The 26,601-nt window shown below is 44.7% G+C and overlaps 1 protein-coding gene across 3 annotated transcripts in view; it reads left to right on the top strand.

The window, feature by feature from the left end:
- Nucleotides 1–26,601, top strand: part of rev3l (REV3 like, DNA directed polymerase zeta catalytic subunit) — a 96,258-nt gene that overhangs the window by 8,230 nt on the left and 61,427 nt on the right. The gene's annotated exons all lie outside the window — the stretch shown is intronic.

Raw genomic sequence — 26,601 nt, 5'->3', positions numbered from 1 at the left:
GCCAGTCCATCACAGGGTTAACCCATATAAATAGACAACATAAACGGACAACATTCACGTTTGAACCAAGGAGGACCATCTTGAGCTTCCAGCACATAGTGACTGCTACTCGTGCACCACATCGCCCACGTTTCTTGTAAAGAGGCATTCTTAGCTTTGAAAATAAGATAGACTTGATGTGGGGAAATGTTGTGGATGTCAGATTCATCACTGTCACCACACACACACACACACACACACACACACACACACACACACACACACACACACACACACACACACACACACACCTTTTTCAGTCCAGTGTGATGGGAATAAAGGGGGTTGGTGGTGGATTGCCTTGCCCCCTCTCATTCTCCCAATTAACCAGTAACCCAGCAACCCCACCAACGAGCACCCCCGAGTATCAAGCATAACAACCCCAACTTGCAGTCCATGCATGTGCTCTCTCATGACAGTTGCATTGTCAATTTGTCCTGGCAATTCAATGTGTTAGTTGCTTCCTTTCTATAAGACAAAGGGTTACCTTTGTTCAACATGTCTTTGAGCTTTTTTTTCCTGATGCACAAGTAGTGTCTGTCAATTTTTATTCGTCACGTGCAGTTGTACAAGGTATAATTCCAGTAAAATGTAATCCCATCAGCTCCTTTTTAAATTGTGCATGATTCATAAAGCAGAATTAGCTGGCAGATCAGCACACAGAAAAAGAGTGTCCCGGCTGAATGGCACCAGCACTCCAGGATCCAGCCAAGTCTCGGCGAAAGGACACACCTCTGTGTTTACTCTGATGTTAAAATCATTTTTAAATTCAATTTAAAATGCAGGGCCTGCCCTATATGTGTTATAAGCCACTTTGGGCGTTTCGGGTCGTGACAAAGTAAGGCCCCCAAGGAGTTGGAGCCTTGGAGTTGCTGTTTCTCTCTGGTAGCTGCATGTGATTTTAGTTCATATCCATGGTCAGATGGATGGATGGATGGACGGAAGGAGGGAGTGGGGTATTACAGGAAGTATTTTGTCTTTTGATGCAGCTGTATGGAAAAAGCCAGTGTTTGATGTGAAGTGCCTGCTAATGCAGCGGCCTGCTGAGTGCCGCTGTTGACCGGAGCTCTGTAAAGTCCTCCATTCTGGCTGCACCGCATCTTTTCCAAAGCAGGTTCCTGTAATGTGGTGCTGTGTGGTCTGAAGAGAGAGGCCCATGTTGGCACGTGGTGTTGGGTCATTTCTGGTCCTCCAGAGAGAGAGAGAGAGAGAGAGAGAGAGAGAGAGATCCCACCCTGTGTTTCCTCAGGGCCACTGGCAGTGCTGCATGAGAACTCTGCAGTGTTTCAAAGCAGATTAAGATCTTGTTTAAAAAGAATGAAAGCATTTGGCAGGCTGAGCAGAGCTTGAATTGCTGCTGCTGGGGGGGGGGGGGGAAGGAGAATGCTTTGAACCTGCCATGCTGTGCCATTCAGCACCGGTGTGTGTGATGGGCGTACACACAAGTGTGCTTGCTTACACTCAAAGTTTCGTTTCATCTGTAGCTTTGGGTATATCTGCAAATTAGCACTGGCTCCTATTATTATGGGAATGCACCAATACTTCAGCACATGAATGTACTGATAAATGCATTGTTGTGCAATAACAGGATTCATAGGACTTTTGCCTCTATATGTAAAGTATTGTTATTTTGACATAAAACAGACTTCTTTGCTTGACCAGTTTAAACCATGGATGTATTAAGAGAAGTGGATACAGTGTTAGGTGGGAAGCCCCGTTCATTCCAATGAGAGTGCTCAAAAGCGCATAAAGCAAACATGGAGCTCGGCTCTTCCGCTTTGACTGGCCCATGACGTGACGGTGGACATTAGAGCTGTCAATCTTCCTCTATAATAATCTAGGTATTCCACTTGATATTTTTTTAAATATTTGAATATTTAATGCTCAATTGCAGCCTGTAAAATAATATGTACTACACTACTCAGGCTTATGCATTGTCGATGGCATTACAAGCATATAGCACAATGACATCATGTTAGAAAGCACAGCCGAAACGTTTTGTCATAAACTAGCTAGCTAGATAAGTAACAAATGATGCTAACGGCATTAATAACTAAGCCAAACGGGGCTGTCCCTACTATTTTAGTGATTTATAAGCAACATGTTTCTTGCAGATTGTCACGTTACTGAGAATACAGCTATTAGAAGGTAATATATAAGTAGAAGCTAACTCTGACAGCTGTAGGGCAGCTAACATTACCTTTAGCTGTCTCCATGAAGCTCCCAGCTACGCTAACGTTACTGTACCTCGCGACGCAGTTAGAAAACAAGAATGAGCTAACTAATAAGCACTTTGGCTCGGTGGAAGTCGATTTTAAAGTCATGTTAAAACAATTTCCCGTCCTTCTACGATTTCCAGCCGCAGCCTGTCACTCCCCCGTGTACTAACGTTACTCGGTACGTAACGTTAGCTCCGTAATGTTGTACTAACGTTACTCGGTACGTAACGCTAGCTCCATAATGTTGTACTAACGTTATCTTCACAATGCCTTGTGTTTCTCACTCCCGCTAAGTTATTGTTCATAAGACGTGACATGAGTGACGCATGCGGGTAGGCCAAGGCGAGAAGAGGGAGATTAGCTAATGTTAGCCAACATATTTATAAAAAAAAGTCACATTCGAATAGTAATTTCGGCATTCGAATAGTATTGATTTTTTTACTGTTCAAATTATATTCCAATTTCGGCATTCGTTCCAACAGCCCTAGTGGACATAAGCAACAGTTTGTTTGTGTTGTCGTAGCAACCGGTAGCAACATGCTCGTTCATGAGCTTCACTCTTGTGTCTCTTACAAGTGGCGAACTCATGAACTCGCCGTTTTCATTGTCTAAAATATTCACTAACGTTAAACATTGTGTTTTCGTTGTTCCTGGTCGTTTACATGCTTATCTCAATAAACGATGGATGTATTTAGACAACCAAGGAGATTTAATCATTATGTCGTGCTACTAGCTAGCTACGAGCTAACGCTAGTTACTAAGGTTAGCCTGCAGTTTGGTGAACAGAGCTTCTCTTAATAACATCCATGGCTTCATCCCTCATCCACGTTACAAGCTTTACAGCATACAGCCCTCGGATGTATCATAAGATGTATCATGCTAGCTACCGCTAATAGCTACTAGGTGATAGCCCCGCCAGTTTGGGAAACGACATTACATCCATGTTACAGGCTTTACGCTAACACGCTAGCTAGGGCTGCACAATTAATCGAATTATAATCACGATCACGATTTTGGCTTCCCAAGATCAAATTCACGTGATCGAGTGATATTTTAAAATGCTTCATTCCGTTCATAGAACGCTCTGTATCAAAGTTTTTTCTTTTTCTTTTTCAAAGCTCCGTGAACCACTCTCTGATCACGTGCCTCCATGAGCCAATCAGAGTTGTTCCCTGCACCACGCAGCTTAGTTTAGATGTAGACAGTCTCAGGCAAAGCCCGTCTACGGAAAGCCGTTCCACCAGAGTTCCACTGGGGGTGATCACGGTCCAGTGCAAAATGAATGGGACCCTATGGAGCTAGACGGCTAAATTTGTCTCTTTTGCCTGATTGTCGATGAGAAATCTCAGATTGGATTGTAGTTTTTGCAAGTTCAACATGGATTATAGGTCAAAAGTTGAATGAACAAGTACTTATGCCCTTTCGATTTGTTACAGGTTGAGTCGTTGTTGCCCATAACACGCTAGCATTCTGCTAATGAATGCTGATTGGTCAGTGAAGGACAGATTACGATCGGAGATCCCGCTTGACGGCATCCGAAGCAGAACCAGAATGCCAGAGTGAATATTTCGGCGTGGTCTTTAAAACATTAGCAAACCTCTTTCTAGCATGTGTATTGACAGGGAGAGTCTAACCTGTCAGCTGTGTTGTCGATGCCTCGAGAGAAAAAAGGAAGCGACTCAAAGCTTGCCGTAAAGCAGAATCTCTGGCCGTATATGTGTATGACGTCATTGACATTTTAAAAGGCTTTTTAGAACAAAAAAGCCACTTTAAAAAAATCCAACACCCAGCAGTGTGTATTTTCTTAGCCTCCCCTTTCAAATGCAACATTCAAATTACTAGACAAAAAATTATATCCTGAGAAAAGTGGATTTTGAGGGGTACAGCTCCATAGAGTCCCATTCATTCTGCACTGGCCTGTGAGCGCCCCCTATTTGGAACTCTGGTGGAACTGCAACCAGTTCAGAAGCCGGAAGTAACGAGAGAGTGGAACTTCTTCCCTTATTAGAAATTCTTTGGTCTCAGGGGACAGAGTAACGTGAGGAAAATTCCACAACAGATAGCAGTCGGTCATAAATCGTCACGAGGTTTACCAGTTTACCAGTAAACGCAACATTTAGTCCCGTCTGTGTTGTTTTTCAGACAACAGCAGTGACCAGTGCTAGTTTGAGTCTTTTAGCTCATAGCTTTAGCGGCAGACTGTTGGACGTCCCGCTGTTTTAATCCTCTACAGTGAAATATAGTCACACTACACCGTTTAGCTGTCAGCATTTTAGCCGTGTTTACTACTGTAGCTAATGGTAGGCCAACATTAGCTGCTGTGTAACGTGTTATTAGTGTTTGCTAACGTGACATGCAGCGATGTTTCTGTTGCCTCTAACGTCTGTTTTGGAGCATCAGAGCGCAACGCAGACATTTAAGTGGCACCGTAATCCGCGTTGCTATTTTGTCCGGTAGATACCGGATAACATGCGCCGTTAACATGAACAGAAAATTGCGTTGCCTGTATCTTTTCACGGCAAACGCTCATGTTTGGAAAGCGGTCGCACAACAGCTGAAATGGCATACTCCTTCATAGTATCCTTCAACAAAGATTGGATGCAATTGTGGTATTTGGAGCACTATTGTCCCATAAAGTGTCCCTAAGGTCTCTGGTCACTCCTCATTTTAGTCTGTTAGTCGTTTTCTTTTTAGTGTTTTGGTTCAGAACCTATTAGTCATTAGTTATTACTGGAAATGTCTTCAGAATCATCTCAAATCACAATGCAATACAACAAATGTACCTAGGTCTTTTATAAGCTCTAGATTTTGAGCAGCCTACAGATGATCCGCTGTTTTCCTCTGGGGAGAAAAGTCGGGAGGAAGCGCTGCCCTTGGTGTGGCACATCGCTCAGAATTGCCACCGACTTATTTACTTCCTCCTCTTCGTCCCCTATGGGACATAAGGCTTCAGTGAGCCCTCTCCATTGCCTCTGGTCCCTGGCAGCATGTTGGGCCTCTCCCCATGACCGGTTCAGCTGTTCCAGCTCTTGTGTTCCAGTTCTGCGCCAGGTGGTTTTGGGCCTCCCAGGTTTTCTTTTGCCAGGTGGTGTCCATCTAAAGGCGACTTTTGTGATGCGGTCCTGCTCCATCCTCAACATATGTCCTAGCCATCTCAGGCGTCTGTGCGTAATATCCTTGGTGATGCTCCGGCTTCCTGTTTTCTTGTACAGTTCATTGTTGGAGATGTTATTAAACCAAAAGATCTGGCATATTCGTCAGAGGCATCCATTAGGGAACACTTCCATTCTCCTCATGTCTGTTTTGACAGCTCTCTGAACCGTACAGCAGAACAGACTTTACATTGCAGTTATATAGGAGCATCTTCGTTTTTAAGGCTGTATTGTTTTGATCTCCAGATGGGACGGTGTTGGGAGAAGGCACCCTGAGCCTTTCCCAGCCTTGCTTTAATATCTTTAGATGCCTCGCTGTCCTTACTGATGATACTTCCCACACTTCCACAAACTCAAGTGGTTCCTCATTAACGAGGATGGGTGCTGTGGGGATGGAGCTGACACACATCACTTGTGTTTTGGAGGTGTTGATACTGAGCCCAACTTGTCTGCCACCGAGCGTTTAAAGTTCAAATGATTTCAACTTTGACCTCGTTGCCGCTGACGACCTCTCTTTCAAAGTACAACCAATGAGATGAAGAGGTAGCCAGAAGCAATGATGAGGTAAAAATGCGCTGCGCTTTGCCTCTGAGGTGTCTGCACTATGCTCTGCGTCCTACCTCGTGGTTTTACCGCTGCTCATGTGTGCATACTCGATCTCTCTGCATGCATTTAGCTCCAGAGGAATTTGCTTATTCCTTTACCTGTGCAAAGTCCACTTTTCCTTTATTAGTAGTAGTAGTAGAGTTTAGTAGTTCAACACCCATCAGTCTTTTTGCCGCTGTTTTTATCTGAGACTGCAGTGGGAACCAAAGGGTCTGTTTTGATCAATTATTAATTCCGTAGCAGCGTACAGTCAGCTTGAGAGCAGGCTTATTAAAAGGGGGAGGGGGGAGGGATATTCTGGAAGCCCGGCTCTAAAAATAACTCTGTGTGTGTGTGTGTGTGTGTGTGTGTGTGCCAAGCTTGTGTTTGTGGCTGGTTGTTGTTGTTGTTGCTGCTACTTAACAAACCACCGACTCTAAAACTGTCTCCAGTTGGTTCTGTCTGTGAAACCTTTTTTTTTTTTTATATTTGTGGGAGACATTTACCTCCTCTGACGTCAGAACCAAAAGCCTTTTGATTCTGTCTAGACTGGCTCAGTTCTTTTTGCTTCCGCTCTCTGTTCTCCCACCGTAATCTGCTCCAGTCTGCGGCTGTCACAATTATGAACTTTAGTTCACTATTGTCACACAAATAATTGTGATTAACGATTTTAAATTTTTTCTTTGTGCTCGTGTTGTGCCACACAGCGGTGCTGTTGTGTTCGGCTCAGCAACTAGACCTGAATCCATGTTGTTGATTTCAATGGCTGCTCATCGAAATGATGACAATTAATCTTTAATAGTCTGTGAAACAATGTTTCACCTCTCGCTCTGCTGCACCGATTTATTTTAAATAGCACGTTCTTGTTGTGTAGGCCAACCTAATGTAACGAAAAGCATGGTTCAAGACACTTAATTAATGTAGACCAGAGATCTTCAACAGGGGGTCCTGGACCCCTACGGGGGCCTCCAAATTATTGTCAATTTTTGAAAGTTTTTTTCAAAAATTAAAATGTCTTAATTAATTACAACATATTATTAGCAAACATAAATCCCCACTGATGATAGGCTTACTTAATTCAGTTAAGGGGTGCTTCGCTCAAAAAATGTTGACGACCGTTAAATAAATGTATTATTAACTATTTTGTTGTGTCTTTATGGCTGCCCCCGTGTTAGACTGAGAGTGGACGGGTGGGGAAAAGGGAGGAGAGGGTGCCGAGGAGAAGAGAGAGCGTGAGTCTCGCTCGCCCAATGCACCAGCCGAGCCCGCCGTCCCCCTTCTCGTGATGTGCGGCGGAGAGCGAGACGCGCTGTGAATCTCAAATGTGGTCGGAGCTGAGCAAAGGAGAGCGGGCAGAGCTTGGAAAAAAAGCTCCTGTGTCTGGCGAGACATTGCCCTCATCAGAGAGCAATTCCGGACACACACACACACACACACACACACACACACACACACACACACACACACACACACACACACACACAGCATCCTTTAGCACCGTGGCAACCACTCAGCTCTAACCAGTGCTCCTCTCACTCATTAGGAAATCTGTCTGTCATGGATTCCTCTTTTTGCTCTTTTCGTTCACACTGAGCTCCCATTTCTCTTAAAAGAACATCTTTATTCCTTATACTCCTTGTTTCTCATTGAGTCCTGTTTTTCTCATCATCCTCCCTTCCTCCTCCTCCTCCTCTCAAGGTGCTCCACTAGGTCTGCTTTTCCCTCTGATATGAATCTCCAGTAACTGAGGATCGGCATTCATTGAGGCTGCTTAAAACGAGGGCACACATTAATACACTAATTAAGAGTTTTGCATAATGCATTACGTAAGGGAGCTCAGAATCTTCGGCACTCGCCTCCCGTTATTAAACTATCCTTGTGCTTTCACGGTCTATTTATTTAGACTGGCTCGGCAGTCGGTAAATCTGGTTGAAGTCGACGCTTAATGGAATAGTTTTTGGAAATGTGTTTATTTGTGTTCTCCTGGAGAGTGAGATGAGAAGGCCAACACCACTCTTATGTCTGTGCTATAAAGGCCCTCAAAATGTATTTTTCTCGATTTCGCGCCTTCCTATGAAATCCTACATGAAATGAGTTCAACAGTATTGGTTATTTTTTGTAATTAACTTCTCTGGGACCCGTTATGGGGATAAACTATTGTCCGGTACCGTGCACCAGTCCGGATTTAGAAACTCAAAATTAGATTTCAGTTGGTGGGTTGTTTGGTTTCTGTCACTCGCACCCATACAGCCCTGATGAAGCAGATTAGATTAGAGAAGCTGATTTCTTGATGAGAGTTTTTGTCTGACTCACAATTGTAGTCTTCAGCCTCAACCGATGCCGACTAATGTGACATCACAACCGCCGGGCACAGTGATATTTAAGCCTAGTCATCACTGAGGTTGCCAGGTTTGGGTTTGGTGCCATCGTGTCTATACAGAGAAATGAATTCCAAAGGAAGCAAAGAGTGTGTGTCTCTGTCTCTCTCTCTCTCTCTCTCTCTCTCTCTCTCTCTCTCTCTCTCTCTCTGCAGGCACCCAGAGGATTTCCCCTCTGCTGGTCACGGTCTATGGCTCTCCTTCTCCTACAGTCCTCCACATTCCTTTGTTTTCCTCGACATGCCGTTCCAGTTTCGAGGGTTTTTACTTTCTCTCCCTGAATCCCATCAGCATTCCCTTTCATCTCTCTCCGCCATCCCTCCTCCTCCTCCTCCTCCTCCTCCTGCCCTCAGATTGTCCTGGGCTGGCTCCACGGGAGAGCTGCCGCATAGCGCACACAGAGGGAGTGTTTACAACTAGAGCTAGTTTGGTCTTTGCCCTCACTCTGTCAACTCCCCCTACCCCTCCTAGCTGCCCCCCTCAACTCAAATCCTCACACAGCCTTTAAATCCCTCTCTGCACTCCACGCCCACCTCTTCTTCATATCGTGTAGACCCACACACTCGCATGCCTAAACATTAACACGGGGGCAATCATTAGTGAGGGCAATAAGAGAGGGGGTGCAAGTAAAATGGACAGGTCCTTTTGTGGGGCTGGGGTAATCCAGGGTTTATTCATTCCGGACTTTAATTTGTCAGCCTTCCTGCTGGGATAACAAACCCCTTTAACCCCTGTATAGAGTTGTGTGTGTGTGTGTGTGGAGTGTTTGACCTGTATGCATTACTTGTCTTGTGTTTATTGGACAGTCCACAGTGGAGATCGATACAGGAAACAAGGGGAAAGGCTAGAGGTGTGTGACATACAACCAAGGTCCCCTGTCGCAATCGAATCACAGCAGTTGTGATTATATAGTATGCGCCTAAACCGCGATGGTCAACATTACACTGGAAATGAACTGGTATGGAACAACTGTGTCATAAAGAATCAGGAGCCAGGGTTTGACGTGGCTGTGAATGTTGGATTATCGGTTTCAGAAAGTTACCGAAATGGCCCTACACAGACTAGGGATGCACCATTCTGATACTGGGCTCCGACTACGGCTGGGTACTAATAAGCACGCAGCATGTATCTACCCAGATCTAATAATGTTTGTGACGGTACACATCATAGAGGCAGGCAGGAAAAACTCTACGTTACACAGAGACAGGGCTCACGTAGGCCGATAGCGATTATAAGTAGTTACTGAAACCGATAACCGATATATGGAACTGATATGCATTTACAGTAAAATTAAAAATTTTTTGTTGTCAAAATTAAGATTTTGCAATGTTACAAACTCCAACACAAAACTTTGTTGACATGCTTTAAGCTATTATTTAATAAATTGAAATAAATCAACATAGTCCCCAGTAACAGAGAGTCAGATAGTGTTGTGGGGGGGGACATTAAGTCAGACTCAGTGGTGAGTGAAACCGAAGCAGAGGGACAGACACAGAGCTGTAGCCGAGCCATATTAGACCACTTTTTAATAATTATTAATAATTAGAAACTAGAGGTGTGAATCGTCACTGATCTCCCGATTCGATTATGATTATCATGTCCGCGATTCGATTCATTTCGATATCACGATGCGTCACATACATTTTTCTATTAAAGACATATAGGATATTTAATTCATAGCTTTTCAAGCTTCAAAAACCAAACATTCTGCAGTGCTCTAATACTAAATAAATTGGATACATAAAACTACAGCACTGAGCACATGGCACTTCTGAATGTGCAAAACAAAACAGAATATGAAAACAGAAATGTTGTTAGGCCTACATTAAATTGAAAACGGAAATAATCGATTATGGCCCGGCCGATTATCGATGCAGCATCGTCCATGTCCACGATTCGATGCATACATTGATTCATTTCAACACCTCTATTATAAACGCAGATAATCTGCAAACTGCCAAAAAACAGCCTGATAATCGGCCAGGGCCGATCATCGGTCTAACCCTATCACGTAGCAGGAGCTGAAAACTAAATGCAAAGATTTGTGCTGTAATGTTGTTATTTCTTTTTGATTTATACAATTGGTATTGCAAAAGGTTAAGGAACCGGTATCGGATATTTTTGAACGATACCCAGCACTAGCTCCGACGGGACTTCATGGTGCATTCAGGTGGCCCTGGTAAACGCATGGTGCATTCATGTGCATCTCGTAATGATGTTGCCTTCATACAACCTTTGATCTCAGTCACGTTCACACAGTGAAACACACAGCTTATTAATTAAACACTGGTCTGGACTGAAAAAGTCCGATCGGTGCATCCCTAACACACACTTCCCTTTGAACATGGTATTTTCAATGGCTGGTGTGACTGGCAGTATGCTTAATTAAATAGTTGAATCAGGCTAATCCATGTGTTATTATGTGCGCAACAAACACGACCGTCTTCATGTCCTTTGTGTGCGTCGGAGATAAATCTGCTTTCACTCCTCCTCTCTTGTATGGAAAGGCGTTTTCATTTTCCTTCCATTGCATGTTGATGCAGCTTAATTCAATTCAGCCTCAGTCTTCTCCTCCAGCCCTTTTTCCCCACTGTACCTCATTGCATCTGCACTACTCTCTTCTCCTCACCCAAAGTTGCCGTCACTCCTCCCTCCTGGTCCCCGTACGTCGCTGCAGGACCAATGTGTGAGCCTCCTCTGCTGGCCCTGCCCTGCTCCTGCCCTCGGGCTGTGCTCGGCCTACATGGCCTACACTGATGCTCCCTATTCTCATGCACGGCGCTCAGGCCAAACAGACCTCTTTTTTTTCCTCCCTTTCCGTCTCTGCTCTGAGGAGAAGTTCAGCTGAGGTTATGTGGAATAAAGTGTCCTAGTTCACAGGGTTCTTCCTGTAAACTCTCAGGCTGCTAATTACACTCTCACTGGATGGACTTCTCCTTTCAGCCATGCTCTCCCTCTCTCTCTCCCCAATCGCTCTCTCTCCTGCTCGCTCCCTCTCAATCTGTCTCTTCAGTTGCTCTCCTCTCTCTCCAATTGTTTTCGCTCACTCTCTGTTCATCTTCTCCGCTTGTCTCCTCTCACTCATTCCCTCTCTGTTTCTCTCTCTCTCTCTCTCTCTCTCTGTCTGTTTCTGTTCACACTGTGGTAAAAGCCAAGTTTCTGTCTTTCTCTCCAGACCAATTGCTTCCTGTCTCTTTGCTCTCCAGCTGTTTCCATCCAAATATTGCTCAAGTTTTAAGTAGATTTCCCAAAATAAAAAGCAGGTGACGGCAAGAGTACATAATCAGTAATGTTCTACCACTAAGCCGGAAAACTCCAGCACCTAGACGGTTACCTGAAACAGGTGACTTAACGTCACCACACATTTTACATACAGTTTAGCAGCAACACAAAATGCTGGGTGAACATTACCATGTTTTCATGTTGGTTTCAGAGCTGTATGCATCCCTATGAACCTGGAAAGCGTTTTAAACAGTGAGTGAATACAGCGTGTCGGGGGGCAGAGGGACAGCAGGGTTCACCAACGTTAGCTTCTTGTCTCATCTGGGGTCTGATTCATCAAATTCATCCAATTCATCCAATTCAGTTCCCATAACACTACTATCCAAGCTAATGCAGACATTTTGCGGGGCCCGCGTGAGCACGGTTTTCATGGTAAATGAAAGCGATTTCGTCGATTTTGGCTCTGCCTGGAGAGAGAATGCTGTACTCGCGCTGTTGTTTATTTGGTTGCCATGACTTTGCGAGTGATGACGCCCAGCACTGTTCCAGTTGCTCACCCTCAAAAAGGGGAGAGAGAGCGGGAGAGAGCTTTTCGCTTGATTTCAGTGGAGCAGACGGCTCTGCAGAGTCGTGTAATTACAACTTCATGACATCTAACTATAAATCGAGGAACCTCTGTGGGTGTGTGTGTGTGTTTCAAACAATCCGGCATGCGCAAAAGATGTCACCCGCAGCACGCTGTTGGTTGTACCAGCCCCTGTACAGCAGAGGGGGCGGGGCAATGTTGCCAACTTCATGACGCGCCCGTTACCGGCAATAACTCGAGTTATTGCCGGTAACGGGCGCGTCAGGGTGAGCAAGGGTGAGCAACTGGAACAGTGCTGGGCGTCATCACTCGCAAAGTCATGGCAACCAAATAAACAACAGCGCGAGTACAGCATTCTCTCTCCAGGCAGAGCCAAAATCGACGAAATCGCTTTCATTTACCATGAAAACCGTGCTCATGCGGGCCCCGCAAAATGTCTGCATTAGCTTGGATAGTAGTGTTATGGGAACTGAATTGGATGAATTTGATGAATCAGACCCCAGATGAGACAAGAAGCTAACGTTGGTGAACCCTGCTGTCCCTCTGCCCCCCGACACGCTGTATTAACTCACTGTTTAAAACGCTTTCTAGGTTCATAGGGATGCATACAGCTCTGAAACCAACATGAAAACATGGTAATGTTCACCCAGCATTTTGTGTTGCTGCTAAACTGTATGTAAAATGTGTGGTGACGTTAAGTCACCTGTTTCAGGTAACCGTCTATGTGCTGGAGTTTTCCGGCTTGGCAACCAGGCATCAGCTTATGGTTGCCGAAATTGACAATGCGGTTGCCATGTTTTAAACTGCCTATATTTGGAGCAATTTAATTTCTTATGTAACTATACCGCACATATTCAAAATGAAACAATGAGAGAATGACTTGCTATATAATTTCCCATCCCTTTCAAATAGGGGTGCAACGGATAACAGAACGGATTGGATCACGGTTTTGAGTCATGGATCGGATACATTTTCAGATCAGCACAAAAAAAGGGGGGGGGATTTAAATGATTATTAATGCAGCGCAGACGCACCCGGTGGAAATTGCCGGTAACGTCGGTTTCAGAGCATCAGAGCAGCGCTGACATTTAGGTGGCACCGTAATGAGGCACCGAAATCTGCGTTGCTATTCCGGCCGGTAGATACCGGGCACCGGTGCCATATTAGCACCGGATTTTAACATACGCCGTTAACGTGAACAGAAAATTGCTTTGCCTGTAGCTATCTTTTCACGGCAAACGCGTGTGTAGAAAGTGGTCGCACAACAGCTGAAATGATCGTGTTGCGCATGAACGTAGTGTTTAAACTTTAAGGAGACATCCAAATAAAATATTGACTTCTTTTGAAATGAGATTATTTCAGTTTTGATTTGTTTTCATATATTAAGAAAAACACATTTTGAACAGATGGTTGACAAAAAGGGCAACCGGGCAACCGTTACTGTCGAGCCCTGAGTACTGACAGTAGTAGTGATCACAGTGATTGAAAATGGGATCTGACATGCACATTGCAAAATTTGTTTATGTATCTGGAATTGTTCATTAGCGATGTGTGGTGTCTGTAAAGCTGAAAGGACTCCCAGTAGTAAAACAGATTTTATTCTGACCTGTGTGAGAGAAAGGACACTTTACCCTGGAATGTTATTGTAAGACATATGATGCTTTTGAGAAACAATTGCCAGTAATGCAAACAGTTGCTAAAAAGGAACTACACATTGTAATCGCCTAGGTAACTTTTTTCAGCTGTTTCATTATAATCTGTTGATATGGGACCACGCTCAGGACTCACTGTTTCTGTTATGTAATCAACCAACCCTCATTGTTAGAAATAGATTGCACACAATGATAGAAACACCTGTCAGTATTATGCATACAATTTAACAGTACTTGAATTACCTCTTAGGTACAACTGCATTCATTGCATCTTCTTGTTATAGATACACCAAGCGTGAAAACATCTGCAATGTAGGGCAGCACGATATGAGGAAAATATGGAATTTGCGATTATTTTGACTAATATTGGGATTGCGATATAATTCAAGATATTGGTGGGAATGATAAATTTTGTATCATTATTCTCATTTTCATTGAAAAAAAAAATAGGTAGGTAGGTAGATAGATAATGGTGTGATTTTTGTGAGGATCTGTACCAAACAAAGATTTCTTCTTTAGTCTGTAGGATAGGATTTATAGGCTGGGATGCACAGGTGATAGACACCTAATCTGTCTTTTGCCCTTTTATTTCTCCACTCTCTTTCCGCATGTATTGTACACACTTTTAGTAATGGGCTCTGGTTCACGCCAGCAGAGATAAGAGGAGGAGGGAGAGGCCACCAAATAACCGGCGGAGTGGACAGATAAGTGGCTTCTCTTCAGCCTTTTCTGCATGATATGGATATTACTACCATAGAGTAGTTGTTTGTTAGAACACACAGGCTGTGCTCCATAAGAGTTTGATTCACAGCCCAAAAGAATTCCCTGAGTCACCCGAAAACCGTGTCTTTACCTCTTGTTCACCTCGCTCTGCATTGACGGCGAGTGATTCATATCTCGTCTGCCCTTCCTCTGACTCCTGCTCAGGTGACTGGAGCCTTTGAGCAGATCTTTCTTTTATCCCCAGGAAAGTTGACCGAGCATGTGCTCTTTCTCAGCACTGCCCGGCTTTACTCATTTTGCTCTCACGCTTGAGAGTCGCACAGCCACAAACTTGTACCGTTGGCTGCTGACCAGCTCCGCTGGAACGAAACTGAAGTGCCTTGCTCGAGGGCACCTTGGCGGCAGTAGAAAGGTATTAGTCAACAGGTAGTCTCGCATTGCCAGCCCTATCTCCACAGTGCTGTAGAGTAAGGTCTGACTCTTATCACACATGCATTCAAGGATAGGAGAAAAAAACATTCTTCTCTTAGAATCTTAGAATAAACCACTCAAACAACTGTAAAAACATCCTATGGTATAAAGGATCATTTCCGTTTATTACAGCCTGGGTTATATTTCTGGTAATAATATGACATCTGGTAATAATATGACCTCACTAAAAAGATGTCCAACAGGGAAAGAAACGCAGTCCGACAATCAGAGGTTTTAACCTCCCAGATCAGCCAAACTTATTTGAAAGAGAAAGATATTCTTTTTCAAACTGTAGTTTTTGTCATGAGTACTTTCACACAGAATATTGCTCAGCAATAAAGCGACGTAAATTCTTATTCGGAACGAGAGACAGCAACCAATCATGTTAAGTTGCTTATTTATGAGGATCGTAATACAACAATTAATATACTTTATTAATACTTTCAACCTTGACAAAGGCAGCGCTTACCAACGTTTTTCGACCTAAAAAACTCAATAAAATAGCTCAAAGTAGCTTAGTGTTGCCTGCTTTTTTGTGTTGTTCTAATCACATCCCATGAGTGTCCATCTTGCTTTTGATTCATCCCTCACCCAGTCCAGATCTGTCTGAGTCTGCTACCTCCATCTTCCCTCCATTCCCACCAGCCAGGCAGACGTACAGGAATCTTAACAAGAAGGAACGACAGAAAGACCGGCCTGCACAATCACAGCGTTGGCTGGCCAACATCACACTGCAGCCAACCTCGATTTCAGTGTTCACATTTGTGAAGATTGATGTATTCTTACTTTGTCTGCTTAACGGAGGTCTGGCATGAAGAACCTTCCATCTGGTCTGCCTCATCCTGTCTGCTCAGATGACTGGCTCGACGGCCAGGAAGGCGTCGGGGGATCGCTGGCATCGAGGCTGCCATCCATGTCTGTGCTCCAGCAGGCTCAGCTTGAGCGACGGGGACATGCTGGCTACAAAGTGGTCATTAAGGAAAAACGGGGAGCTGATTCTGTTTCCTGTCATGAAACTGGGGAAGGGGGACAATGGATTGGTCGCCATTCACCTGCTCATTGCCATCACGGGCATTATGTTAGACACAGGTGACTGAATTTGGGTAAAACTGGGGGAAATGAAATCTTGCATTGTGGTTACACTGATTTGACTAAGGCTGGTTGAGCACTTGCAGATCAAACCGAAGTGATTTATATGTCATGGATTGGGCCAGATGTGGTCTGGATCACTACTGGTGTGCAGAATGTGTTCTGGTGCCTTGTTGAAGTCAAGACTGGGGACAAAAGTACGTGAGAATGCATCATTACCCTGCCTCAAATGTTCACCTCATTAAGCAGACCTTAAGCACTGTGCACAGGAGCAAAGTAGGAAGTCCTTTAGCTAGTTTAGGAATAACCAAGCTAGGACTCATCTCTCCCCAGCCCCTGTCATGGCTGCTCAGGCAAGCACCTATTTGTCTAGTGATCAAAGCCCAGACACAGGCGAGGCTGATTTATACTTCTGCCTAAAATCTACGCCGTTGCTACGCACATAGGTACGTGAAGACACAAACCTACGCCGGACACTATGCTGTAGCCTGACCTGCACCTCTCGAAAAATGTAATTCCATGTCGCAGCGACGCACGGCCGTGGCTTGGTAGCGTTGCATTTCCCCTGACTCATTTCCTGGTTCTCCTTCTCCATAAACATGAAATCAAGGAGAGGGTTAACTTTTCCTGCTTCAGAGTTCCCACCGTGGTCAGAAAGAACAGGGGAGACACTTTGTTTCTCTCACTATGACTCTAGAGTCACTACTCGCTCCGAAGCTAATCGCTGTCACTCTCTCACTTCTTCCTCGCTCTACCACACACTCCCCACACACACACACACATGCCGGCTCGACGCACACACCAGCGCACAAGTATAAACATCAGGCCACTTATGTAGGCTTCGGAGAAAGCTCTGCGTGGAGCCTCCGCAGAACTGTAAAACAGGCTTCAGAGGGAGACTCACCCAGTCAGTTTCAGACTTGGATACCGTCCTGCGCAGCTCTCCCTACTACTGCATGAATTTGGCTTTTTGAGAAAGGCTTTGTTAGTGTATTGTGAGGAAATGGCTCTTTATCTATGCTGACTCTGAAATATGTTTTTCAACAACAGAGCTACGCGTTGAAATCGACCGGAATTCTCCTTTTAAGACTTGTGGGCGGGCAGCCACTAATATCTATGCAAAATGCATTATTTGTGTGGTCCAGTGAGGAGAGAGCACACAGAGTTTTATCAGGCTCTATGTGAAGTCTGGCCAGCAGAATCATCGACAGGGCTTGTTTGAAACCACCAGAGCTGCTCTGTTTACAGAAGTGGAAGAGTGCATAAGATGATGGACTGCTGTTTATAGCAAAGTGGACTGATTAAGCTTTGCAGTTTATGTTGTGTAAGGGAACAAGCGATGATTTCTGTCTGGTGTAAAGCTGGTGAGTTTCAGATGTAGAGTAGAGTGAAGGAGGTTGCTGTGCCTCGTTTGTTCTGACAGAACAGCCTTCTCCAGACATTCACAAAGAAAGAGACCTCCAGCACCGAGGTGGCCTCGTGCCTGAGGGCCATATAATCTGGTCGCTGGTTTGATTCTGGCAGGGGACCTGTGTTGCATGTCATTCCTCTCTCTCTCTCTCTCTCTCTCTCTCTCTCTCTCTCTCTCTCTCTCTCTCTCTCTCTCTCTCTCTCTCTCTCTCTCTCTCTCTCTCTCTCTCTCTCTCTCTCCCTCCCCTCATTTCCTGTCAGCTCTCTACTTCTTTCTCACCTCTTAATTAAAGCCAAAATAGCTCCTTTCATTTGCTTGATGGAAGGACTACACTGATTTGCCATGGCAGCAGATGAAGCTAAGTTTACAGTTTTGCAGGAATTGCCTCTGAGCTAAATGATGCTGCTCACTCTCACTGCAGCACTGCCACAACCAGCGTTACCACCCAAGAGTGGTTTCCACTTTAGCCAACCCAAAGTGTTTGTTTTCCCCAACATATGACCGAAGCATCTTGGACAAATTAGTCAGCCGTTGATTACAAAATCACAAAACGAACCTAACAATATGAGGAATACAAACCAATACAAATAAAATAATCAAACCACAAAAACAAAAAGTGATACAAATTAAACAATAAACATGACTTGATAGAACCAGTTATCACGCCTACCGATCCAATATACCAATCAAAATCAAACAGACATTTCTTCTATTACATCCAAAAAGCGAGTTGATTTCCAGTGTCTTAATATTATCCTACACCCTGTTATTGTGGCCACCAAAGTCTTTTTCTGACCACTTGAATTAAAATACAGTTCTTGAATTGCCACACCCTGGGCACTGGGGTTGGGTACCGAACCCTGTACTTTTACCGGTACCAACCGAATCACGCCGGTATTACCGAGTATTGGTTCACGTCAAATCAAATGGTGCCAAATTTCAGTACCTGAGAGCGCGTAAGCACAAGCTTATCTGTCCTCTCTGCATGTTGATGTTGACAGAGAGCGGCGCGCCGGCACGCACACACACATGCACGCACGCATGCAGAGGTGTGGATGGAGCAAACTCCGGCTCTGCAGTTTTGTTGAAGTCACAGTGAGTCACAGCAATGCCGATAAAGTGGTTTCAAGTGTGGTTACAGTTTTCCAAAACTTCACGCAGACACCATTCACTGTGATATGATATTAATGGCGAGCCGAAAGCAGTCGCGGTGCTGTTGACATTACACTTCCTCTGAGACAAGCAGGCACAACAGTGGTTTTTATGCCCTGGGGACTGACTGACAGGCTGAGGTTGTAAGGCAAGGCAACCAAGGGGGTAAGCGAGCGTCCACAAAGCGTAGCTCCTATGGAGCCATTTTGATGCAACAAGCCATCACCCGCCGTTAGCATTCCATTGACTGCCATTCATTTTGGTGTCACTTTGACAGAGAATAACTTTACATCTGAAGAGTTTAAAGACTATTTGTCCATTGTTTATTTCTAAAGAAACACGACAATGTATAAAAGGCTCCATTACCTTGTACCTCACGTTATGGCTCCGTAGCAGACGTTTTTATAAAAATAGGCTAACGATTGGGTCATAACCACGAGACTTACTGTCTCATAGTAGAGGAATTACCGTATAGTACAGGAGAAGCTCACAGGCAGTTTGGACTTCCATTAGCTGTTTAAGTTTAATTACTAATGTTAACTATCATTTTAGTGATCAATAATTAGCCTGTGTCTATGTTATCTCCTTACATATACCTACGCTCTCCGTCTCTGCTAGATTGGGAATGATTGAGATTTCTCTTGGCACAGCTACCAGAAGACTTCCAACTTTCAGACAGGTTGCTCACGTCACATTTACGTCGTCAAGCTCAGTAGGAGGCTGCTCAGTAACGCTCAGCCATCACCGGGAAAGTGACTTCTAATATCCTTCACTGGTCTCCTTGGAAATCTACGGCGTCACAGTGTCCATTTCTTTAACTGTCTATGAATGCAACTTTATTTCTACAGCACCTTTCAGCAACACGGCAATTCAAAGTGCTTTACATGAAACATTAAAGAGCAATTAAAAACGGTCATGATGAAAATAAAACCGGCTAAACAAGAATAATATACAAATACAAGAATAAAAGTTAATAGGTTGTAGGGACGGGTTTGGGAGGAGAGAGGGAGGGGTTTTATTTTTATTTAATTTCTGTCAGTGTAAAATATTCTAAATAAATAACATAATGTTCTAAGTAAATAGGATAAATAGGTTTGGAATTATTTTTACAACTGAAATATTTTTTTTGTAATTACAGAGGAAAAGTACCGATAAAAAGTACCGTTGGGTACCAAATTTCAGGTATCAGTACTGATATTGGTTCAGACGCGAAAGGTACCCAACCCTACTAGGCACCTGAATTGGTCTAATCCCCAGAACAGGCACATCGTAGCCTCGTATCATTGTATTTTGATTTCTCTAAAAGTCTCCCTCATGCATTCTGTATTGTAACACTCACTGATTCTGCCTTTCTTTAGAAATACACTGGCTACCTAGTCGCACGTTGCCATACTCCAGCTTTGTGTCAGCGCTGGAGTATGGTCTGTTTGCACGAGTTATCATTCTGGGATAGGGGGAAAAAACGCTGTGGGTTATTTGTATTTCTTTAAATCAATCACAATTGTCTCGGGCGCCGCTAAGCTCCGGATGCAGCGACGGTGCCCTTGCAAAATAGGAAGTGGAGATAGCGGAAGGGGTACCACATCCTCTTCAAGGAGTTTGGGCATTCACTGCTGCAGGCCACGATGTTTTTAGATTTTGAGAGGCACGTGCTAGGTTTGTGCACCAGCCGCAGTAACGTGACTGCAGAGATTTGACCCAAACAGCTGGATCGAGGCTCGTGACAATGGGGAAGATATATTCAAATCTATGTTTATATTGCTAACTTGTGCACATCCAAAGAAAAAAAAGTGTGCCAAGTGTGCAGAGATTTGAAGCCAATTTGACATAGCAACCATGTGTCACGTAATGCGTCACATGATGCCATGGAGCCCAAAAACACTCTAGCCGGTGGATGTCACTAGTGTGCCTGCTCTATGGGCCCAATAGTGCGGAAGCAGCGCCGATCATCCGGGGGAATTTTACATGCAGCAGTTGAACTTGTCACTGTCCGAGTCTGAGATGACAGAGAAACAACGGAACTGGGGAATCCTCCCGTTTACCTGAAGTAACAGGCGTGGTAACATTTTTCCTTCCCTGTGAGTTACATAAACAAACAAAGAACGGTAAGATGCGTGGGCTCCAGTGGTACTTCATGACGTGTTCAGATGCCCCTAGTAAAGTCATGATGCATTCAGGTGCACCTCGTAACGATGTTGCCTTGCACATAAAAGAATGATCCCAGTCCCTCACACACCGTCAGACATACAGCTTATTAATTAAACACTGGTAGCCAAAGCCCAGGTATCAGCATCAGGAGTCAGGGCTGAAAAAGTCGGAATACTGCATCCCTATTTTAAAAGGCTTGTAGTGGGAAGTTGGCGCAAGAGAGCAAACAAGCCTGTTTCACCAAAATATCACAACATATCTTAATGAAAGCTCGCTCTCTCTCTCTCTCTCTCTCTCTCTCTCTCTCTCTCTCTCTCTCTCTCTCTCTCTCTCTCTCTCTCTCTCTTAAATATAGCTCTTTGAAACATGGATATAGTGTTTCCCACAGAATTAGATTCTATTTGTAGTGGTAGCTGACCCGAGGTCGTCTTCTTCTAGTGCAAGTTATTGTGTAATGTTTTCAGTTAATTTAACAGTGTGAAATGAAGGTCTTACATTTTTAACCGAATATCATTTCAAACATTTACATGGCTTTGTCTTTACCAGAGTCGGCAAAAACACGCCATCACCGGTGATTTTAGTCCTGAGCCGAGTCAGGACACCGTGACGTTACATTAAGATTTTGGAACGTAAGCTGAAGGGCCGATCAGGTTTGGGCTCATCTTAAAAATCCCTGCTCAAGTGCATCCTGATCAAAGTTCCCGTGAGGGAGAGTTTTGTCATTTTCACCACCTTAGTGAGCACATATTCTGACGTTCTCCCTCCAGCCGATGGGAGTGCTCAGGCCTGCATTTCACACAGCTCTCCCAGGGCCTTTTTTAAATAATACCAGCACTAGTTTTATTAACATCATCTTCCACTCCTCCGTGTGGCAGCTGTCTATCGCTTACAGAGAAAGTCTGACTGCTCCCCAAAACCTCTGAAAGTAAACTCTACTCGCATGTAGAGCACACAGCGTGTGTGTGTGTGTGTGTGTGTGTGTGTGTGTGTGTGGCCGACTTATCCTGGGAAAAAAGCATTTGTACTCAGCGAACCTACTTTGGACAAATAAAGCCCTCTTCTTTCTGCTTCTGTGTTGGTCCTGTATTTTGAGCTCAGAGAAGTAATGCTAAGGATTTGCTGCTTCAACAAAATCAACAAGTTCTGCAAATTGGCTCCATTTGTTTGCATATTTTCCCAGCGCCTCCTGAACAGGGAGCCAGGAAATGTGACTGTTTTTCCCATAAGTAGGACTCTCAAACTGTGTTGAAGTTTTAAACTATGCTTGGTTGCCGGGCATAGGTGCTGACAGAGTAAACAAACCTGACTGCCAAGGAAAAAGTTACCAGCATGACTCATGACTGATGGCCAGTTCTGCTCTCGTCCTGAGGAAAGTATGGATGCCGCAGTGAGGACATTTTCCCACCTGTTCATAAACTATGGACAACACCGGTGTTACCGATATCCCCCACAAACACACCACGGCTGTCGGCAAGTAATGTAATCGGCGTATGCCCGGACACCGTGACACCACCAACCCCTCAAACCTTCTGATCTGTTCGGTAGAAACAATTGTTCCTAAATGGACTAATGAAGTATACAGGAAGGAATGTCCCTTTTTGTTTAGTGTGATATAGCTCAATATCATTATCATTCTTGGTTCAGCATGGCTAACAGGCTAGCAGCTGCCAGACTCACACTGGCTGGTTTTACAAATGACTAAAGGCTGATTTATGCTTCTGCGTCGAATGGACGGCGTACCCCCGCAGACCCCTCTGCGTCTCCACGAAATCCCCTCCGAGCCCTCCGCCGTAGCTCGACGTGCACCTCCAAAAATGTGTAACTTCACGTCGAGGCGACGCAGACCGCAAGGACTGTGATTGGTCAACTGGTCCTGTGTGTTGATAGTCGGTGTTTCCAGCAGCCTACTGTGGGGAGTAGCAACATGCTAGTTCACTGACATCAGCTTTGCAAATAAACTCAGACATATTTTACAATGACGGGGTTATCCGTTTGTAAAGTGTCTATATGTCAGTAACGTTTTGAAATTAGCACTTCGCCAGCAAGCAGTACTTTGGGGGCAGTTGTGCTAAAGTTTGCTTGCTAACATAACATAAACTGGCTGGCAGACACCTCACACACAACCTCAGACTTATCGCCCCCTAGAGTTTTGGCGGTGAAATGCACCGCGATGCAAAGCAACCCCGACGCAGAACTCCGAAAGGGTCACGACGCCGTAGGGGCGTCGGCATAGCTACGGCGTGGAGTTGACGCAGAAGCATAAAACAGCCTTAAGCTGCTGGGCTACTGCCTCACTGACCCAGTGGGGGTCAGATGTGATACCTTGTTGCAATTTCTGGCATTAAAGGGACTCATCAAATGGCAGTATGTCTGGAAGAATTTACTCAACATACCAACACGCCTTCAATAAGATCAATTATAGATTCATAAAGTTCTCGGTTAATTGCCCACTGTCCTAAGTTTGACTGTAGAGTTTAGATTCTCTGCTCGAGCCTGAACCAGGGCCGACATTTTACGCCGCTATGATCAGGCTGGGCCCTTGATCAAGCATTTTTTTTTTTTTTTAATCATTACTTTATTAGCCTTATTGGGTGGGAAGCAAGCTATGCCTCTCCAGCTTCTCCCGTAGCTCTGGGTGGATGTCCTGCACTGACTTGAGTGTGAGGTAAACTGTGCTACATCGCGTCCCCCCCACCCCCCTCTGCAGCACTGTAAAGAGACACGAAAGTCTCCTATATGGTTCCAGGGCTTTGGTTATGTTGCTGCCTTGATCTGTTACCCTCACTATTCAGCTGAGGGAGCTAGGGTCGAGGTATTTTTTTACGTTTCTTCATTCAGATCCATTTGCGATCCATTTCATTCTGAATAAACAAACAGCACAGTTTACATGCTTCGTCCTTGTTGCATTACCAGTATTCATTAAGATAATTCTAAACAGATTTGTATAGTTCAAACAACTCTGAATTGTAGTTGAGAACGTCAGTTATAACGGCCCACGTATTAAAACATTGTCGGGTTTAAATGGGGCTCGGGCTCATAATTACAGTTAATGTGTCGGGTAGGGTCGGGCTTGATTTTTTTTTTTTTTGGGCCCAATCTAAGCTCTATTTGACTGCATCCCAGCAGTGAGCTATCCAACTGGAACATGAACTCCTGGTCAGTCCACACTCATCTTCTGCTTCTCTCTCACACCCAAACATATACACACTCTTTGTTTCTCTCGTGCCAGCCTTATTTTATTGTCTTTTCACCCCTCCCTGTTTTTTCATGCAGATGCACACACACACACACACACACACACACACACACACACACACACACACACACACACACACACACACACACACACACACACACACACACACACACACACACACACACACACACACTCACTCACTCACTCACTCACTCACTCACTCACTCACTCACTCACTCACTCACTCACTCACTCACTCACTCATTATAATTTGCCTCATTTTCTCCGACTCTTGCTTTCTCAGACACACTTTCTCCTTATGTCTCTCTTTCTGTGGCCTGACCAGCTGGCTGGAAAAAATCACTTGTTTATCTCTCCTGCTGTCTGTCAGGGGCTTTTGCTTTTTCGTTGCCTAGTAACTGCAGCAGAAGCTGTGTGTGTGTGTGTGTGTGTGTGTGTGTGTGTGTGACACGGCAGGCTGAGGACAGACAGGTGCATGCTGCCTCCACCGCCAGAGTGGCTGCCAGCCTTTTGTGTCGCTCGCAGTGGCACTACACACACCTTGTACATCTGAGACACACACATACTGTACACACTCCAGACTTGACACAGTTCTATTGATCCCACTGTCCCTCTGCATCTCCCTGGCTGCAATGAAGAAAACCACCTAGTGTGAATAGTTTACAAAAGCATGTTAACCAATAAGTAACAGGCTTGGATCGCCATAACAACACGCAAGGAAGGGGTTACAACCATGTATGATTGATAGCTATTTCTGCTCATAAAGACCAGAGTAGGGTTAAAATTCATGTTGCTAGATCGAGAAATACAGCAACCCCCCCCCATTTGAGAAGCTGGACACAGTAATTGATCATCTATATGTAATATAACTCTTCGGTCAGTTGATTATGATGGACTTCAGAGATTGTGTGCTAGATTAGGTCTCTGTTTTTCACTGGTTTAATATTTCATAATCAGCCCCCATTTAGCCAAGCATAGCATTCAAATGAATACTATTTAATTTCCAAGGACAGAATAACAAATGATAATTTCTCGCTTCATCTTATTATGATGGTCTGGTGTGTGTTTCCCTCACACACAAACCTGTCTGGATACCACTGTCTTCCAGAGGGAGCTCCAGCATATGCTGCTCCCAGCTCCTAATACTGATGTCGGTCTAACACCAGGCCTGTTCTGAGAAGCTCGTTGTCTTTCAGCACCACATCTCATCTCGCACCGCCCTCCCCTCCTGTTTTGGAGGCAGCAGTATGCATCGTTTGTGCAGAGAGATGCTGGGAATATTTTTTCCTCTTTTGGAAAGCTCCACTTTGGGTCCAGCAATCTCAACAGTCGTGCCCGGAGGACTGCGGCACGCAAACATCGTCTGTCATACCAAAGCATGAGGATGGAGAATTGGCAAGCTGTGTGTTTGAGGTGCAGTAACAGTGCCAGAATCCCCCCCCTTCCCCTTCCTCTCCTGAAGCCCTGAGCCCCCTGAATGTTGGGGAGGCAGGCATGTCTCTGGGCATGTGCTGACACGTCTGGGCAAGAGTCGAGCTCCTGCTTATCACCGCCTCCTCCTGTCCAGCTGCCAGCCGTCACTGATGCAAGTTCAGAGAGTCAGCTCAGATTTCTGTGAGCCTCAGCCCCCTCGGCTTCCTTTTTATTGTCTTAATTTTTACACTGCTGTTATAATCTGTTACGTAACCCGGATTAAACACAGTGCAGCTGCAGATGAAAGCAGCGGACCAGGCTGATCATGGATCAGAGCGTGCTGTCTGCATCACAGTTCACCTCAGATGACTCAGCAGTGTGCGTGTCCGTCTGGGAGTGATGTCACAGTGCTCCCGTTATAAATAATAATACATTTTATTTATGGGCGCCTTTCATAGCAATCAAGGACACCGTACAGTTAAAACAAGCCAAAATACAAACATACAAAATACAGTTAAAAAGGCAAATATAATTAAACACACATTTAAAAGATTGAGATAGAAAATTTAAATAAAGCAATCTATCCATGATTTTGATGGAGAGTGGAGTCATGTGGGGTAGGCCTTTCAGAAAAGGTGGGTTTGGAGGGAGGTTTTAAACGTGGGTAGAGACTCTATGGTACGGATGGATAGCAGGAGGGAGTTCTAAAGGCGAGGGGCAGAATGGCTGAAGGCTCTAAACCCCATTGTGGACAGGCGGGCAGAAGGAGTGAAAAGCAGTGAGGAAGAGGAGGATCGGAGTATTTGGGGTGGAGTGTAGGGCTGAAGGAGTTCAGAGAGGTATGGAGGAGCGAGATTATGGTTGGCTACTCTATATCCCTGTCCCTGCACCGGCTGACCTCACTTTCCGTGCCACCCACAATCCCCAGCGACGCTTTTCCTCTCTGCTTCTATTGAGTTCTTTAGCTAATGGGATGCTGTGTGCATGCCATGAATCATTGCATTACAGGCTTGTTGTCACACTCATCCATCTGTTGGTCATAAGGTGTTTGGGACCCTCTGACTTGACTTTCTTTTATTGCAGTTTTGCTCAATTCTTTAGATGCACTTTGGCCAATTGTGTGAATACTATGTGTCTGTGAGCT

The sequence above is a fragment of the Sander lucioperca genome, chromosome 19 (assembly GCF_008315115.2).
Source record: "Sander lucioperca isolate FBNREF2018 chromosome 19, SLUC_FBN_1.2, whole genome shotgun sequence".
Classification (NCBI taxonomy): Eukaryota; Metazoa; Chordata; class Actinopteri; order Perciformes; family Percidae; genus Sander; species Sander lucioperca.
This window is presented reverse-complemented; position numbering and strand designations above follow the sequence as displayed.